Source organism: Nyctereutes procyonoides, unplaced genomic scaffold (assembly GCF_905146905.1).
Source record: "Nyctereutes procyonoides isolate TBG_1078 unplaced genomic scaffold, NYPRO_anot_genome, whole genome shotgun sequence".
NCBI lineage: Eukaryota > Metazoa > Chordata > Mammalia > Carnivora > Canidae > Nyctereutes > Nyctereutes procyonoides.
The window spans coordinates 17537694-17558345 of NW_026575041.1; positions in this window are offsets into that span (position 1 = coordinate 17537694).

Sequence of the window (20652 nt, forward strand, 5' to 3'; positions counted from 1 at the left end):
AAATCCACACTTGCTTTCATTTACTAATGGCCAATAATGGATGTGAAATAAGGACAGAGATTCTCAGTGAAATGATATATTAGTCTAGCCATATATTTTTTTGCCCTCATTACAAAATTATAAGAGAAACATCAAATATGAAAGAAACTGTACTTAATTTTTTTTCAGTTTGTACTAATCTTTACAATAAAACTCTATCATTTTCAATTCTTTTCAATATATTTTAGTCTTAGAACATAACTAGACTCCTGAATCTTGAGATTTAGATTTTGTTCTGCATATAGATTATATGAATATTACTTCACAAATGCAAATATGCAAGAAATATATTATTTATTTTAATTGAATGGAATCTAATTCCAAGCTCTGTTTCTGGCTGATGAAAAGTTCTATTTCAATTATTATGACCATGATTCCCCTACCACAAGCCGTGTGAAGATCTGTGGAGCTGGTATACAAAGGAATGAGTAAAAGATCTGGAATTAAATGTGGACAAGCCCTTCTAGTCTCAGGTTTTGTTAGAATAACTGTTGTGTCAGTCTCCATAGTGTTTTGCAGTCGGAGGACTCTTTTTTTCCTGTTGTTTCAGAATAATTTTTTTTAAAAAGATTTTATTTATTAGAGAAAGAGAGAGTGTGCACAAGCAGGGGGAGGGGCAGAGGGAAAGGAAGAAGCAGACTCCCTGCTGAGCAGGGAGCCCAATGACATGGGGCTCTATCTCAGGACCCTGGGATCATGACCTGAGCCAAAGGCAGATGCTTAACTGACTGAGGCACCTATGTGCCCCCAGAATATTTTTAAATCATGGTACATTCCATTTATATCCCACAACTCCCTATACCTGCTACCGTTTCTTAAGGTACAGCAAATAATCCTGTCATGTATCCCAATCTTGGATACCAAGATCTTGCATCTGTTTTATCATTCTTCCTAGTCATAGGCCCACTGCAGCCACTTCTTTCTACCATTGGTCCTTTATCTAGAGAAACTTCTTGCCCCAGAGGCTCAGACTTTCATAAAACTAGATCCAGGAAAGGAAATTATCTGCAAACAACTTCTGCTTTCAGCTTAGCAACAGAAATATTTCCTGAATAATGAAGAACAAAGAGTTCTAACTGTTCTATTGGAACACAGGGTGGAAAATATTTTAGGAATAAAATACAAATTAACATCTTAATATATATGACCCTGCCACATATGTTTCTGTGTTTTCTGGAATTTGTACAATAAAGGTTTATTATTTTCTTAATTAGGAAAGTATTATTGTTTGTAAGTGCACTTCCTTTTGAGTGACTGTAACTAGAAGTATTTAAGTAAAGGAGGTAATAAAAAGGAGTTTTTCAAGGGGAGGGTTAATCAACTACATGGTCTTTAGACTTTTTAAACCATGCAGGGTGCTGTTTTCCAGTTCCATTATCTTAATGATATAATTTCCTATATATTACTAAAAACATTGCAACCATTCTTTATCTTATTTCGGAAAAGTCAAGTTTTATGATCTTTTTGAATATCTTCAACTTTTCTAAGTATTAATTTTGATTTCCAGAATTCTGAAACAAAAGAGTCAAATCAACATTGTAACATTCAGGTATCTTCTAACTCAATAGGCCTTAATTTGCGGTTCTACGACTGATTTCTGAGCACGGATGATATTCACATGATGATATTCAATGATGGCAAGAATATCCATCAATTAGAGCAAATGCATGTTATTTTCTTTAAGGGTTATATAACCACCTTCATTCTGGGATGCATCACCAGAGTTCTCTAGGTTGAGTGAGATGATCACTAGGTACTCCACCCAAATTTGTATTAAGTAATTAAGTTGAGGAGATCATTTATTTCCAGTTTATTGCAGCTGGCAATTCACTCACTATTTGGAGCAATGAATTGCCAAGGAGATCCACAAGTCTCCTGATACAGCTGATGCTTTTTCAAGGTCTCTAATTTGTTCCATGAACAGACTTGCTGACACAATTAAGAAGCATCAGTCTGATGGCAGATTCTTTAATAGTTTGAACCAAATTGATACCCCAGGAAACAACGTGTCCAAACACTTAAAGAAATAGGGTACTTACTTGGTCTCTCTTCTGGTTGCTAGGTCACGGGACTTATAAGGCTAGTTTCTTTTTTCTTTTTTATGTCTGTTTTGTACTATGGGTTTTGAGGGTTTTACTTTATTTATTTATTTATTTATTATTTATTTATTTATTTATTTATTGAGGGTTTTACTTTAGATAAATAAGAATATAAGCTACTTTTCTCTAGATCAGCAGTATCTAGTAGAACTTTTTTAATGACAGAGTGTTTTATACCGTGCTATTTAATAATGGTAGATCCTACCCACATATAGTGTTGCTGCACTTGAATGTGGCTAGTGTGACTGAGGAACTGATTTTTGTTTTCATATCCTTTTGATTTAAATTTAAATTCAAATGGACATATGCGGCTGTCATAGGGGATAATACAGATCTAGACTCATTAAACTTCTCTTAAGCAGATTTTCAATAAACAGGCTATTTTTTATATTGAGAGTATATACTGATAAAGTATGAAGTTCCAAGAAGACATCAAAATATATATTATGGTTGAATAAAGGCCTTCTGACAAGGAAGTGAACTCAAAAACAGAAGAGTATTCCAGTTAATGGTGACCATTAATCATTAAATATCTAAAATCTGTAGTTTGCCTGCCTGTCATTTAGATAAAATCTAGATATTGCCTACCATTTCCTTCTCAAACAAGTGAGATTTAACAGTGGAACTATGGACAGCATTCCATCAAGTACAAGACAGAATCAGATAGAAGAAGACAATGAGATGATTAGAAACTTAAGGGGGCTTTGATGGAAACCTTGGTGAGATTTGTGCTCAGCTGAGACTCCATGGAAAGCATAGCTTGAGATGATGCCAAAGTGAAAACTGCAAAGGCCAGGTTGAGATGTACAGAAAATATTATTGCTCATAAAAAATAATACTAAAAATAGCAAACATTTGTTTATGAGAATTACAGTGGCAGTTTCCTATGCTAAGTACTGCCCACACTTCAGAAACAGCATAAGCAAAACCACTGGATCACTGAAATAGTAATTAGTAAAAGTTTACTGTGCACACATAAAACAGTTCATGAACTGGGAGCTTTCAATTCAAAGAATGATAGGAAGCTCAGGGGTATGACGTTACAGGGTGGCTTATAAAGGGAAAGTGAGGATGTTGTTTAACTTTTACAATGATTGGGGTTTCCAGAAAACAAAGGATTGGTTAAAAGGATTTATCTTAAACCATTTTTAGGGAGATAGTTTATGCTTCTTTTATGATTATCAGAAACATGCACAAGAAGTGACCCAAGTTAAAATTTGCTTGTTTTGCAGAATAAGCTAAATTAAGTTTTACTTGTGTGGCTCAAATCGTTTTGCCTGCTTGGGGAATTTCCAAGCCCAGTCTTGGAATTTCATTATTTTATTTAATTTTAACTATGCCTAACATGCATCATTCTCTCTCATCTGACAACTCAATGAAGCAAGTGCTAATAACATCCTCATTTTACAGATTTTGAGTATCTTACTCCATGCCACAGTAGTCAGGAAACAGACCAGACAAGAGTGGAGTGTGGTTAAGGAAACTAAAGTTCATGTAAGAAAGATGGATACAGATGGATACAGCAGGTGAATACAGAAAGATTTGAAACTAGACATGTGGGGCAGTGGAATATGGAAATATTGAAGTGGAACAATGAAATACTGGAGTTAGTCATGATTAGCAGAATATACTAGCAGCTCCACCTTAAAAAGACATCCGATTAAAGAGATAGTTCCTCTGTAACCAGCCAGTCCATTAGGAGGTACTCTGTGGATTTATACCAACCTCAAAACTTCTTTCAGAAGAAGGCGGATTGAACCTCCCAAGGCTATATATAAAGTGTTACTGTCTGATTATATCAGTTGCTTAGTTTGTTCAGAATAATAGTAGCAGAACTGGCATGACTTCATTCATTTGTTAATAGCATGGAGGTGCTTTAATATTTAGCTTTTTAAAACTACTGTGTTTCAAGATTTAATGCCAGTTAGATTCATTCTGCTTCTATTTTTAATAACTGTGTCCATCAGAAGCAATCATATATTCTATTGTTCAGATGAAGGAATTGGAAACAGATAGTAGTAAGAGAAGGCCACCATAACAAGTCCTGATTGGCAGTTATGTAACCCGCAGCAGTGATTCTTATACTGTAGAGGGGCTGGCAGAGGACAGAATCCCCCAGGCTGCTACTCCTCCCCACCCCATACACATGTACAGAATCTGATATATCCTTATTCACCTGAGTTGAGAATCATCAGGGAATTTAGGAGACAACCACTATCATGCTATTCGAAATCCCAAGGACTCGATTTCTCCATTCTACAGTTTACAGAAATGTGTGTAATATCCTCAAACACCTGTATGTCAAAATACACTGATTTAAACTACCATTTAAAAAACAAAAAAATAGGGACTCCTGGGTGGCTCAGTGGTTCAGGGTCTGCCTTCGGCTCAGGGTGTGACCCCAGAGTTCCAGGATCAAGTCCCTCATCCAGCTCCCTGCAGGAAGCCTGTTTCTCTCTGCCTATGTCTCTGTCCCTCTCTCTGTGTCTCTCATGAATACATAGATAAAATATTAAAAAGATAAAAACAAACAAAAGAACTTTCTAGATCAGATTCAGATCTCCTGGCAATAAGTTATTTTGGGAGAGAACTCTGTGGGTGGCTTTAAGTTTTTATTTTTGCACTAGGGACACAGCTGTCACTTGTAACAAAATCATGGAGAGGAAAGTCCTGCTAGAGCTGGCCATTTAGTCCACAGCCAGGAGGCAGCTCTTCACAGTGGATTCTCTAGTGACGTGTCCAATCTCCTTTAAACTGACTAAAATGATGAAGCCAGAAGCACTTTCCCTGGGACACTGTGAAACAGTCAAATAGAACTTAATTGCTCCTATAGTTTTACCAGCTTCATCATCTGGTGCAAAGAACTCAAAGTAACTTTTGGACATTTAATTTAGAAATTTGTTTTTAAAAATGCATATAGGACTTTGATATGCTTAAGGGTCAATGCAAAAGTCATCAGTCTGGAATATTTGACTTTAGAAATCAGGTACATAGCTGAAGACAGAAAATGCTTTGAAAGTGATAAGGGCCATTTCTTTGGCCCTAGTGAATCAGAGCAAGAATACTCTGGCTGTTTAATATGAGACTTCATATTTATTTAATAACAGGCTTCACAGACTAGACACAAAGTACCAAAGCTGGCTCTAGACAAGATTTTTAAGCAGGTGAAAGTTTGTCCACTAGACTTCATTCATTCTTTTCCCATTATCCTTTCTTCTCCACTGGCCCAATGACTGCTGCTACTACTCTGCCACATATCACTCCATGCTCTTAAATCCTGCCCCACGGGATCCCTGGGTGGCGCAGCGGTTTAGCGCCTGCCTTTGGCCCAGGGCGCGATCCTGGAGACCCGGGATCGAATCCCACGTCAGGCTCCCGGTGCATGGAGCCTGCTTCTCCCTCTGCCTGTGTCTCTGCCTCTCTCTCTCTCTCTCTCTCTCTCTGTGTGTGTGTGACTATCATGAATAAATAAAAATTAAAAAAAAAATCCTGCCCTATACCAGGGTGCCTGGGCCTGGGTGGCTTAGTCAGGTAAGTGTCTGCCTTTGGCTCAGGTCATGATCCCAGTGTCCCAGGATGGAGCCCTGCATTGGGCTCTCGACTTATCCAGGAGTCTGCTTCTCCCTCTCCCTTTGCCCTTCACCCCTGCTCATGTTCATGCTCTCTCCTGTGTATATTCTCTTTCTCTCAAATAAATAAAATCTTAAAAAAAAAAAACTACCCCATACCAGAATCCCATATAGTCTAGACATTTATTGCTTTCTTTTCTAAAAACCTGTCTTCCAGATTCTTCAATATCAGCTGTCCTTTTTTCTGTGCCCTATCAGATGAACAATGAATTAATCTGATAAGCAAATTAATATTTATGGAAAACAATTTAGCTTCGACATACAGGTTTTCTACCCTTGGCAAGATACTCATAATTGAACAAGCTGTTTATCATAGAAGTGAGTGGCAGTGTAAAGTCAAAACTGCAGACCCCTTCCAGGAAACACGTCATTTTACAAGAATTCATTTGGAAATAATAGGCTTAAATCCCAGAATGTTTTACCCATGAAATCAATTTTATAAATTCTGGTTAGGTGACAAGCTGGCCTATATAAGCCTAATTAACCCATAAGACCTTTGCATATCACTACAAAGTATTCTGTTGTTGCTAAGAGAAACCCTCAATTTCAAAAGCGAATGCTTGATTACTTAAGTGAGCAAATGGGTCATCTCTCCAGCTTACATGCTGCTTTCTGAAAGAGAAGCCCTCTTTCCCCAGTAAAACTTCCCTGGCTCTTCACCTTCGTGGTTTCAATGTTTAAACGGGCAATAAGGGATTTTTACTAAAAGGAGGTAAAAGTATATTGTCATTGAGAAAACAATGAACCAATTTTAATAAATATTCAAAATAAAAAATGAAGTTTCTGTGTGTGCAATGATTAAGAATTTTATCATGTTCCTCTGTCCACCAGGGGACTTAATGGAATTCTATATTGACCCTCATTTCGAATATTCTGTGCATGTCCCAATTTTAAAAAGTTGCCTAGGTGATGTGTATTTGTATATAAAATAGTTTTGATATGTACTTCTGCTTTTACTAATAACATGGGCAGACTAAAATATATATATTTTTGCCACCACCAGCTTTATTTAGCTTACTCCGAAGACAAAAATCCTGAGGAAGTTTGAAATTAAATTAAAAACTTTGATGACTTTTCTAAGTAAAAGACTCTTCTAAATAAAATTTGTATTTGTTAGGTGATAATATATACTCAAGATAAGTTAAAATTACAGGCTTTTAAAATAAATACACATTTACCTAAGGAAGACTTTCTATTTTTTTATAGACATTTATAGTTTTACCTCTTGCAAATAAAAGTGTGGTAAAATGTGATTTTTGGTCAATAGTATTTGGACTCTGCTTTTTTTTTTACTGTATCTTTGCTTTTGATTAGATTATGTGGTTAAAAAAAGAAGAAATGTAGAAAGATAGAAAGGTGAAAGTGGGGATTCTGAACAATTTGAAGTAGCTCTGCAATGGTTTTAGGTTAGTGTCAGTAAAGAGACTCTTCTTTTGTTAAAGCTTTATAGCTTACTGATACAGTCATTCATTAAAGAAGTCCTCATTGTCCACCTACAGAGATCACATGGTCCTGGTCGATGCACCAGCCTGATGATGGGGCTATGGTTCTGAGAGATATTTATGTTTGGTAAAAGTTCTGTGGGAGCCCTTCATTGAACAAGATGTAACAACATACATTAAATTAAAATACAAATTAGTTTTCCCAACTAATTGATGAGTTAATGAGCTAATCAACTGAGCAACACTTCTAAATATTTAAACCATTTAATGATTTTAAAAAAGGTACATAATATGTTGGATAAAATATGTAGCTTTTATTATTAAGAAAGTAATTTACAAAAAAAAGACAGTAATTTACATATGTTATTTTGCTATGCTCTGCACAAGCTTATTCGGCATTTTTATATTATGTTTAAACAATTTCATATATTATCTCATAACACCTCATTAGGCAGATTATTATGTTAAATTAATAAAGCTTCCTGACCTGCCCATGGTCACACAATTAGGAGTAGGGTAAGTACTAGAAAATCAGTTTGAGTTCTAGTACTCTCTGCCTCTTTATTAGTTTCTTCCTTTCCTTTTCTTTTAAATTCTTCCTCTTTTTTCTAATCATTTATTTTACTCTATTACCCCCATTTTGTGATTACTGGATCATTCTTTCATAGGCGGTATTGTGGGGGTTCTAAAGAAGGGAACACTGCTGAAAGACATCCAGTTCCTTGCCTATCTATTAGAATGAGGGATTTTATGCATCATGGTTTTCCTTGGGCGGCCACAGATAAATGGACTACTTCATAGAGAGTCATCATAGCTAACTATACATGCCCAGGACTGCATTGCTTTCACTTTCTCTGCCAAGTGTGAAAAATTTAAAAATGTGAAGCCAAAGCTTCTTGACAAACACACAACACAACAATGAGCAGAGGGAAGTTGGAAGTCTGAACTAGCCCTTTCCCCCTGCTCTCTTTCACTCAATGACTATCAGCAATAAAACATTCTACTGTCATCTGCTATGATCTAAAACACAGAACAAACCCAGAAGACAGGTAAAATTATTCTACATATTGGGTCTCTGAAAAATGATCCAAATGAATGGAAGAGCAAAGAGAATCTTTAAAGAGGACAACAATATCGATGCATTACAAATACCAATCTAGCAAATCTTGAAAAAAATGGTATCTTTATATCTTTCTTCATTATCGGTCTGCAAGTTAGAAAAGCTATATAAAAAAGGTTGGCAAGGAATGTGAATTATTATAAATGAGCATTCTAAATTGTAGAAATCATATTCCACAAAGCTGGTGCTAATTGCAAACAACGTTATAGGTCCTGAGAGCTGTGACCCTGAATTTACACCATTATATTCTAAATGACAATGGCTCTTGTCATTCATTGGCCAATATCTTAGGAAGTAGCGTCCTTTCTCGGGATTTAGTCTCCCCAAGTCTTTTTAAGAATCACAGATTTTCTTGCCCATATCTTTGAATCAATCAGCATTGCCCTATTGGAATAGGAGCACAAACTTGAATACTCAGATCTGGCTCTCCAGCAAAGCTCTATTTTGTGCCACAATCACCACCACGGCTATCAGCTTTTCAGTAGGGTAGAAGACTCTTTTGTGGATAACACCCCTACCCACCCACCCTCATTAAAGATGTTATGGTAGCTCAGTAGGTTTGAAACAAAAGGAAGAAGGTTTTGGTTCCTCCTCCCCTTTTAATGCTCAGACATGGGCAACCATTTGCCAGTTGGCCTGAGCCCTAAATTATGAACTAGTATCTTGCTATGTAAACACATAAACTATAATGAAACTTTAAGTTTTCTCTATCTACATTTATTTCCTAAGTGATATCATCCCATCCCACGGATTTAAATAGAATCTATATGCTTAAGGCTTTCCCAATTTATAACTGCAGCCTCATTCTCTCTTCTGAACTTCAGACATGAAAATTCAGCAAGCCCACTGAGCATCTCTTGCATATCTGATAATGCCATCAATGTCAATGTTTCCAGACAGACTTCTGAGATTCTTTCCTCACCTATGTCTCAATAATGACACCTCCATTCTATTCCAAGTGCTCAAACTAAAACTTTTAGAGTTTCTGGGCTGCTTTCTTTCTCTCACTTATCATTCCTTCAACACATCCTATTTGTAAGGGCTTTAAAATTTATCCAGAACCTGATCACTTCTAGCCTTACCACCTTTATTGCTGTCACCCCAGTTTAAGCCACATGAATTAATGTTATAGTCTTCTTACTGGTCTCACTATTTTTATATTTGTCTACTATCCACAAAATCACCTGAGGTAGTCCTTTTCAAGGCTGTTCTGGATAATGGCACTTTTCTCTTCAAAACTCTAATGACTCCCCTATTATTCAAGATAATTTGCTAGGGCATCAAGTCTTACTTGCTCTGACTCTTGCAGCCTCCACCCACCACTTCTTTGACTTCAACCCTTGCCATTGTTCTTACTCCTTTACATGACTGTTCACTACTATTATTTTTCTTACCATTATTATCATTATTATTATTTTAGCACTTACTATCAACTAGCGAAGCATGTATTTCTTTTTCTTTTTAGCATGTATTTCTTGGTTAATATATTCCCTCATTAGAATGTAAGCCCATAAGAGTAATGTGTTTAGTTCACTGAATAACTGTCAGTGCCCCTAACAGTATCTGGAGCACATGGAGTACTCAATTTTGTTGGATGAATACATGAGTGAAGGTGACTGTACTGGGATACATTTCAGCTTTACTTGCAGGCTAGTCCCAGAACTAGTATTATTCTTGGTAAGAATAAGCTTTCTGCTTGAATACAACAAGGACCAAGGCAAATAATATGTTATATTCATATGGCATTTATTCTCTACCAGGAAACTATCTCCAAAGTACACTAGAAGAAAATACACAAAAATCATGAGTGCAGCAAATCTTTCTAACCCCTCAGACTTTTATAGTCACCATACAGAAGATTCTGATATGGAACACTTTGTGTATTTTATCGTACATTTTATAGTAGACATATTATATAAATTAATCTTCTTCAGAAGCCAAGGTTACCCCGAAAATGTTAAAATAGGGATGATTTTACTATGATAACCTTAACTTTCTACTTAAATTATTCCCTGGGCAATATGCCAGCCTGTGAATGCAAAATTCCCATTTTAAAAATAAACTTACTAGTGTCCAATCCATTTATCGCAGTCTTTTCTATATCCTTTAGAGACTAAAGGAAGAGAAGGTACGCCTCCACCAGCAAGGGCCAAGAGACAACACAAATGATTAAACAGCTCTACACATCTGGTGTGCCATTTACTCTTCCCTGATATCCCTGAATGTCCCACCCCTATCCCATCATTTCTGGGGTCTGACCATAGTGGCCTCTTTATTTCTCTATTTCAACACAAAGGGTTATCTTAGTTCATTGATGCATATTATCAGTACAGTATAAAGTTATATAGGTTTTCTGAATAACTGGTTACATAAAGTTAAATCAGCTTTCTATTGTCATTGCCACCTCTCTCTTTGCCTTAAAGACATCTGTAATTATGCTCTATTATGTTATGCTGACCTCCTTTCTTATTCACATTAGCTGATGGTTTAAACAATAATAATAATCTCTTGCCAACTTGGGCAAAGTATTAATATGAATATAGGTGGAGTCTACCACAAATATAGAGATGTTTAGGTCCCAGGAGGGCCAGAGACTTAAAGTCAATACTTCAGTGTTTGTGAGTCGGCATATCCATAATGTCATAGATTCAAGTAGATAATTCTACCAGGTGAGAAACTTTCTCATTTTACCTGATTTTCTTCATCTCGCTGGCCTTTGTTTTCTTTTAGCATAATCATGGTGAAAAGAATGCTAAGATAATTAAATTTCAGTTGGATTCTATCTCATACTACTCTCTGCACCCTTATCTCAAAAGGCAAGGAACTAGTTTTCAGTTTCAGTACTGTTTTGAATACATGGAGATGATAGCCTATGGAACTATTCCATCCATAAAAATACAATAGTACTTAACACTCAATGAATTCATGAAGAGAGGCTAGAAATCAAATCACTGATCACTGTGTTTTTTTTTCTTTTTTATTTCTCAGTGGAAATTTTAAAGATTTCCACTTATGTCTTTGAAGAAGCTTAAAACTTAGTGTATAGGTGTGCAAATTAGAATTAAAATCATACAGATAGCTTTTATTTCCTAAAATGATATTTAATATTCAAACAGGTATGTAAGTCTCAGATGCCTTTAGCTTCCAGGAGATAATTTGCAAATTTGCCTTCTTTCTAGTAGAAAATAGTTTTAATTTGACCTCTGAAGGAGCCACTCACTATTAGAAAAATGAAACTTATCCTTCAATCAGAAACATTATATATATATATATATATATATATATATATATATATATATATAATGGAATATTATTCAGCCATCAGAAAGAATGAATACTTACCATTCACATTGACATATAATGGAATTGGAGTGAAATATGCTGAGTGAAATAAGTCAATTAGAGAATGACAATTAGGGATCCCTGGGTGGTGCAGCAGTTTGGTGCCTGCCTTTGGCCCAGGGCGTGGTCCTGGAGACCCGGGATCGAATCCCATGTCGGGCTCCCGGTGCATGGAGCCTGCTTCTCCCTCTGCCTGTGTCTCTGCCTCTCTCTCTCTCTCTGTGTGTGTGACTATCATAAATAAATAAAAAAAAAGAGAATGACAATTATCATATGGTTTCATTCATTGGTGGATTACAAGAAACAGGAATATTAGAAACTGAATGGGAAGTCATCAGAGAGGGAGAAAAACCATGAGAGACTCTTAACCATAGGAGACAAACTGAGGGTTGCTGGAGGGAAGGCAGGTGGGTGGATGGGGTAATTGGGTGATGAGCATTAAGGAGGGCAACTAATATAATGAGCACTGGATATTGTATGCAACTGATTATTGAACACTACCACTAAAACTAAGGTTGTATTATATGTTGGCTAATTTAATTTTTTTTTAAAGATTTTATTTATTTATTCGTGAGAGACACACACACACAGAGAGGCAGAGACACAGGCAGAAGGAGAAGCAGTTTCCACGTAGGAAACCTGATGCAAGGGGCAAGATGGCGGAAGAGCAGGGTCCCCAAATCGCCTGTCCCCACCAAATTACCTAGATAACCTTCAAACCATCCTGAAAATTTACGAATTCGGCCTGAGATGTAAAGAGAGACCAGCTGGAACGCTACAGTGAGAAGAGTCCGCGCTTCTATCAAGGTAGGAAGACGGGGAAAAAGAAATAAAGGAACAAAAGGCCTCCGAGGGGGAGGGGCCCCGCGAGGAGCCGGGCTGAGGCCGGGGCGAGTGTCCCCAGGACAGGAGAGCCCCGTCCCGGAGGAGCAGGAGCTGCACCAACCTTCCCGGGCGGGCGGAAAGGGGCCCGCAGGGAGTTGGAGCAGGACCCAGGAGGGCGGGGATGCCCTCGGGCTCCCGGGGACACTAACTGACACCTGCGAGCGCAGGAGAGTGCTCCGAGCTCCCTAAGGGCTGCAGCGCGCACGGCGGGACCGACCGGAGCAGCTCGGAGGGGCTCGGGCGGCGGCTCCGCGGAGGGGGCTGCGGGGCGGGAGCGCGAATCCCACAGCGCAGGCCCCGGAGCACAGGGCGCCGGGACACAGCCCAGGATCCGACCTCCCCCGGGACAGGCATTCCTGCGGAGGCTAAATCCAGGCTTCCAGAGTTGCCATAGCAACTGCTGCTGTTCCTCCTGGGGCCCCACGGGGGTAAACAACCCCCGCTGAGCCCTGCAGCAGGCAGGGGCAGAGCAGCTCCCCCAAGTGCTGACACCTGAAAATCAGCACAGCAGGCCCCTCCCCCAGAAGACCAGCTGGACGGACCAGTGATACTCCCCCGTGTTCCAATACAACTTGTTTTTGGCCACTCTGCACTGAGCAAAATGACTAGAAGGAAAACCTCACCTCAAAAGAAAGAATCAGAAACAGCCCTCTCTCCCACAGAGTTACAAAATCTGGATTACACTTCAATGTCAGAAAGCCAATTCAGAAGCACTATTCTACAGCTACTGGTGGCTCTAGAAAAAAGCATTAAGGACTCACGAGACTTCATGACTGCAGAATTTAGATCCAATCAGGCAGAAATTAAAAATCAATTGAATGAGATGCAATCCAAACTAGAAGTCCTAACGACGAGGGTTAACGAGGTGGAAGAACGAGTGAGTGACATAGAAGACAAGTTAATGGCAAAGAGGGAAACTGAGGAAAAAAGAGACAATCAATTAAGGGACCATGAAGACAGATTAAGGCAAATAAATGACAGTCTAAGGAAGAAAAACCTACGTTTAATTGGGGTTCCCGAGGGCGCCGAAAGGGACAGAGGGCCAGAATATGTATTTGAACAAATCCTAGCTGAAAACTTTCCCAATCTGGGAAGGGAAACAGGCATTCAGATCCAGGAAATAGAGAGATCCCCCCCTAAAATCAATAAAAACCGTTCAACACCTCGACATTTAATAGTGAAGCTTGCAAATTCCAAAGATAAAGAGAAGATCCTTAAAGCAGCAAGAGACAAGAAGTCCCTGACTTTCATGGGGAGGAATATTAGGGTAACAGCAGACCTCTCCACAGAGACCTGGCAGGCCAGAAAGGGCTGGCAGGATATATTCAGGGTCCTAAATGAGAAGAACATGCAACCAAGAATACTTTATCCAGCAAGGCTCTCATTCAAAATGGAAGGAGAGATAAAGAGCTTCCAAGACAGGCAGGAACTGAAAGAATATGTGACCTCCAAACCAGCTCTGCAAGAAATTTTAAGGGGGACTCTTAAAACTCCCCTTTAAGAAGAAGTTCAGTGGAACAATCCACAAAAACAAGGACTAAATAGATATCATGATGACACTAAACTCATATCTGTCAATAGTAACTCTGAACGTGAATGGGCTTAATGACCCCATCAAAAGGCGCAGGGTTTCAGACTGGATAAAAAAGCAGGACCCATCTATTTGCTGTCTACAAGAGACTCATTTTAGACAGAAGGACACCTACAACCTGAAAATAAAAGGTTGGAGAACCATTTACCATTCAAATGGTTCTCAAAATATACCCTAAAAACTATAGAACACTTCTGAAAGAAATTGAGGAAGACACAAAGAGATGGAAAAATATTCCATGCTCATGGATTGGCAGAATTAATATTGTGAAAATGTCAATGTTACCCAGGGCAATTTACACGTATAATGCAATCCCTATCAAAATACCATGGACTTTCTTCAGAGACTTAGAACAAATTATTTTAAGATTTGTGTGGAATCAGAAAAGACCCCAAACAGCCAGGGGAATTTTAAAAAAAGAAAACCATATCTGGGGGCATCACAATGCCAGATTTCAGGTTGTACTACAAAGCTGTGTTCATCAAGACAGTGTGGTACTGGCACAAAAACAGACATATAGATCAATGGAACAGAACAGAGAACCCAGAAGTGGACCCTGAACTTTATGGTCAACTAATATACGATAAAGGAGGAAAGACGATCCACTGGAAGAAAGACAGTCTCTTCAATAAATGGTGCTGGGAAAATTGGACATCCACATGCAGAATAATGAAACTGGACCACTCTCTTGCACCATACAGAAAGATAAACTCAAAATAGATGAAAGATCTAAATGTGAGACAAGATTCCATCAAAATCCCAGAGGAGAACTCAGGCAACACCCTTTTTGAACTTGGCCATAGTAACCGGAGAAGGACAAACAGTGTATGTTCTCATTCATTTGGGGAATATGAATAATAGTGAAAGGGAATATAAGGGAAGGGAGAAGAAATGTGTGAGAAATATCAGAAAGGGAGACAGAACATAAAGACTTCTAACTCTGGGAAATGAACTAGGGGTGGTGGAGGGGGAGGAGGGCGGGGGGTGGGGGTGAATGGGTGACGGGCACTGAGGGGTACCCTTGACGGGATGAGCACTGGGTGTTATTCTGTATGTTGGTAAATTGAACACCAATAAAAATTAATTTATAAAATAAAAAAATAAAAAAAATAAAAAAAAAAAAAAAGGAAACCTGATGCAGGACTTGATCCTAGGACTTGATTCTGGAACTCCGGGACCACGCCCCTAGTCAAAGGCAGATGCCCAACTGCTGAGCCACCCAGACATCCCAAAATTGACGTTAAAAAAAGGACCATAACAAGAGAAAAATAATGACACTATAGATTCACAAAGGGAACAATCCAACAAAAAGGTATAATTATTATAAATATTTATCCAACCAACATGGAACACTCAAATACACACAACAATTAAGAACAAACATAAAGGCAAAAATTGATAGTAATACAGTAATAGTGGGGGACTTTAACAGCCCCTGTTGCATGAATGGACAGATCATCTAAACAGAAAATCAACAAGGATACAATGTCTGTGAATGACACACTGGACTAGATGGATTTAACAGATAAATTCAGAATATTTCATTCGTAAACTGAAGAATGCTCATTCTTTTCAAATGCATGTGGAACATTCTCCAGAATAGATGACATATTAGGCCACAAGACAAGCCTCAACAAATTAAAAAACAAAATAAAACAAACAAACAAAAAACTGAAGTCATACCATGCACCATTTCTAAATAACACTATGTAACTAGAAGTCAGCCACAATAAAAAAAAAAAAAAATCTGGAAAAAAAAACCCCACAAAGCATGGAGGTTAAATAACATGCTGTTGAACAGTGAATGGACCAACCAGGGAATAAAAGAAAAAAAAAAATTACACGGAAGCAAATGAAATGAAAACAGTTCAAAACCTTTGGGATTCAGCAAAAGCAGTTGTAAGAGGGGAGTTGTTTTTTTTTTGTTTTGTTGTTTTTTGTTTTTTTTTAATATAGGCCTACCTTAAGAAGTAAGAAATATCTCAAATAAACAACTTAACCTCAACCCAAAGGAGTTAGAAAAACAAAAACAAAACAAAACAAAACAAAACCTGAAACCAGCAGAAGAGAGGAAATAATGAAGACTAGAGCAGAAATAAATGAAATAGCAATTAAAAAACAATAGAATAGATCAATGAAATCAGAAGCTGCTTCTTTGAAAAAAATCAACAAAATGATAAACTTCTAGCTGAACTTATCAAGAAAAAAAGAGAAAGGACTCATATAAAATCACAAATGAGATAGTAAAAAATAACAACCAATACCACAGAAATACAAAGAATCGTAAGAGAATAGTATGAAAAATTATATGCCAACAAACAGGACAACCTAGAAGAAATGGATATGTTTCCCAATAACCTCCCAAAATTAAAACCAGAAAAATAGAAAATTTGAACAGACCAATCATCAGCAATGAAATTGAGTCAGTATAAAAAACTCTCAACAAACAAAAGGGAGAACATGAAGACTCCTAACTCTGGGAAATAAACTAGGGGTGGTGGAAGAAGAGGAGGGTGGGGGGTGGGGGTGACTGGGTGGCGGGCACTGAGGGGGGCACTTGACAGGATGAGCACTGGGTGTTATTCTGTATGTTGGCAAATTGAACACCAATAAAAAATACATTTATTATTAAAAAATAAAACTCTCAACAAACAGGAGTCTAGGACCAGGTGGCTTTACAGTTGAACTCTACTGAACATTTAAGGAAGAGTTAACACCTATTCTTCTCAAACTATTCAAAAAAATAAAAGAGGAAGAAAACCTTCCAAATTCATTCAGTGAGGCCAGCACTACACTGATAACAAAACCAAATAGAGTCAACGCTAAGAAAGAGAACTACAGGCCAATATATCTCATGAACATTGATGCAAAATTCCTCAACAAAACATTAGCAAACCAAATCAAACAATACTTTAAAAAAATCATCCACCTAGTAAAGCAGGATTAATTCCTGGGATGCAAGCATGGTTCAGTATTTGTAAATCAATCAGTATGACACACCACATCAATAAGAGAAAGGATAAAAACCATATAATCATTTCAATAGATGCAAAAAAAAAACCCTTTTTCAAAGTATAACCATTTATGATAAAAGCCCTCAACTAAGTAGGTTTAGAAACATACCTTGACATAATAAAAGCCATTATGAAAAACGCACAGGTAGCATACTCAATTGTGAAAAACCGAGAGCTTTTCCCCAAAGTCAGGAATAGAATAAGAATGTCTACTCTCAACACTTTTATTCAACATAATACTGAAAGTCCTAAACCACAGCAATCAGACAAGAACAACAAAAAATAAAAGGCATCCAAATCGGCAAGGCAGAAGTAAAATGTTCACTATTTGCACATGATATGATATAGGAAATCCTAAAGATACCACCAGAAAACTACTAGAACTGATAAATGAATTCAGTAATGTAGCAGGATACAAGGTTAATGTACAGAAAATCCATTGCATTTCTATTCACTAATAATGGATTAGCAGAAAGAGAAATTAAGAAAACAATCCCACTTAAACTGCATCAAAAGTAATAAAATACCTAAGAATAAACTTACCAAGGAGGGAAGACCTTTACTCTGAAAACCATAAAACACCGATGAAAGAAACTGAAGATGACACAAACAAATGGGAAGAAATTCCATGCTCAAAGATCGGAAGAACACATATTGTTAAGATGGCCATACTACCATACAATCCCTATCAAATACCAACAGCATTTTTATAGAACTAGAACAAACAGTACTAAAATTTGTATAGGATCACAAAAGATAGCCAAAGTAATCTTGAAAAAAGAACAAACTGGAGGTGTCATTCCCAGATTTCAAGTTTTAGTAGTAATCAAAATGGCATGGCACTGGCACAAAAAAGAGAAACATATAGATCCATGGAACAGAATAGAGATTCCAGAAATAAACCCACAATTCTGTAGTCAACTAATTTTCAACAAGGGAGACAAAAATATGCAATAAAATACTCAAAATGGAATAAGGACCTAAAGTGTGACACCTAAAACCATAAAAGTCCTGGATGACAGTATAGGCAGTAATTTCTTTGACATTTCCCATAGCAACCTTTTTCTAGATATGTGTCCTGTGGCAAGGGAAACAAAAGCAAAAATAAACTATTGGGATGACATTAAAATAAAAATCTTCTGCCCAGCAAAGGAACAATCAATAAAACTGAAAGACAATCTGCTGAATGGGAGAAGGTATCTGAAAATGACACAGCCAATAAAAGGTTAGTATCAAAAATATATAAAGAACTCATACAACTCAAAACCCCCAAAACAAATAATCCAATTAAAAAAAGGGCAGAAGAATGAACAGACACTTCTCCAAAGAAGACATCCAAATGGCCAACAGACACATGAAAAGATGCTCAACATCAGGGAAATGCAAATCAAAACCACAATGAGATATCATCACACATTTGTCAGAATGGCTAAAAGCAGCAACACAGGAAACAACAAATGTTGGGGAGGATGTGGAGAAAGGGGAACCTTCCCCACACGGTTGGTGCGAATGCAAACGGTGCAGACCCTACCAAAAACTGTATGGAGGTTCTCCCCCAAAATTAAAAATAGAACTACCATATAATTCAATAATTGTGCTACTTGGTATTTACTCAAAGGATATGGAAATATTAATTGGAAGGATATATGCGCCTTGTGTTTACTGCAGCAGTATTTACAATAGCCAAGTTACAGAAGCAGCCCATGTCCATAGATAGATACATGGATAAAGAAGTGGTATATATATACAATGGAATATTATTCAGCCATAAAAAAGAATGAAATCCTGCCATTTGGAAAAACATAGATGGATCTCTAGAGCGTAATGCTAAACAAAGTCAGTCAGAGGAAGGCAAATAACAGGATTTTACTCATATGTGGAATTTAAGAAGCAAAAGAAAAAAGAGAGACACAAATGAAGAAATAGCCTCTTAATCACATAGAACAAACTGATGGTTACAGTTAAAATGCTTTTCAGACTTACAATTTCAATGCGAACATACGAGTGATATAGTTTCTCTGCATCTTTGCCAACATTTGGTGTTGTCACTATTTTTATTTTAGCCTTTTTTGTGGGCAGGTATATCTCATTGTGGTTTTAATTTGTACTCCTCTAATGACTTACAATGTTGAGAATTTTTTATTTACTTATTTGTGGTAGGTATATCATCTTTGGTGAGATGTCTCTACATATCTTTGCCCATTTTTTTTAAAGATTTTATTTATTCATTCATGAGAGACACAGAGAGAATCTTTGCCCATTTTCTAATCAGACTTTTTTTTTTTTCTGTTGAGATTCAGATACTAGTCCTCCATTAGATATGTAGTCTGTAATTTGTCTTTTCATCATCTTCACAGGGATTTTTGCAGAGACAAGTTCTCTTTTTTTATTTTAACGAATTCCAGTTTACCAGTTTTCTTCTCTTATGGATCACGCTTTTGGTGTCATCTAGAACTCTTTGCTTAGACCTAGATCCTAAAGATTTTTCTCCTATGTTTTTTTTTAATGTTTTATAGCTTTACACATTTAAAATGTTGATTCATTTAGTTAATTTCTGTATAAATTGCCAGGTTTAGATCAATGTTCTTTTTATTTCATTTTTTCCTGTGGATATTCAATCGTATTAGTCCTTTTGGTTGAAAAGCCTCTCTCTCTTTGTGTTGCTTTTGCACCTTTATCAGAAATCATTTGGCATACTTGTGTAGCTCTCTATCTGGGTTCTATTTTGTCCCATTGGCTTAGTGGTCTGTCTCTTCACCAATCATACAGTCTTAATTGGCTGAATGTAAGTATATAGAGTTGACTAGAGTAGTTACTTACTCTTTTGACATCTGAAGGGTCTGTAGTGTATCTCATGTTTCATTTCTGAAGTTGGTGTTTTTGCCTTTTCCTTGCCAGTCTTGGTAGTTTGTCAGTTTTATCGATGTTTTCAAAGAGCTGGATGCTTCCTTGATTTTCTATTATTATTTGCTCTCTTGTTTTAAATTTCATTAAAGTCTGCCTTCTGCCTTTACCATTATTATTTACTTTCTGCTGCTTTGGCTTTGGTTTGGGGACTGTTTTTTCCTACTTGGTTCTAGGTAAAAATCATAACTAGACCAATCATAATATTCCAAAATTAAACACTCATTTTGCCAGCCCCTTTAGGTTGGAGAGAATCTAAAGTGACCCCATCCTGAGATGGCCTGCTTCTGGTGAATGACCATGTAGACCTCGATATCACCATCCAATACAGGAAAACACAGAAGGGTCATTTTACCTCCAGTTTTCCCTGTGGGGTTAGTCATAGGGTCTCTATTGAACTTGACTTTTTGATATTCCCAAAGCTGCTTCTTTCTTTCCCTTATAGGGCTCTTATCCCCAAGGACTTTCCATAATAAACAACCTTTATGATAAACTCCACATCAAAATCTCTTCTTGGTAAACCCAACCTTTCACACAGTTTGATAATTTTTCTCTTCTAACCAAAGTAGTGAGTCCAATTTTTACAT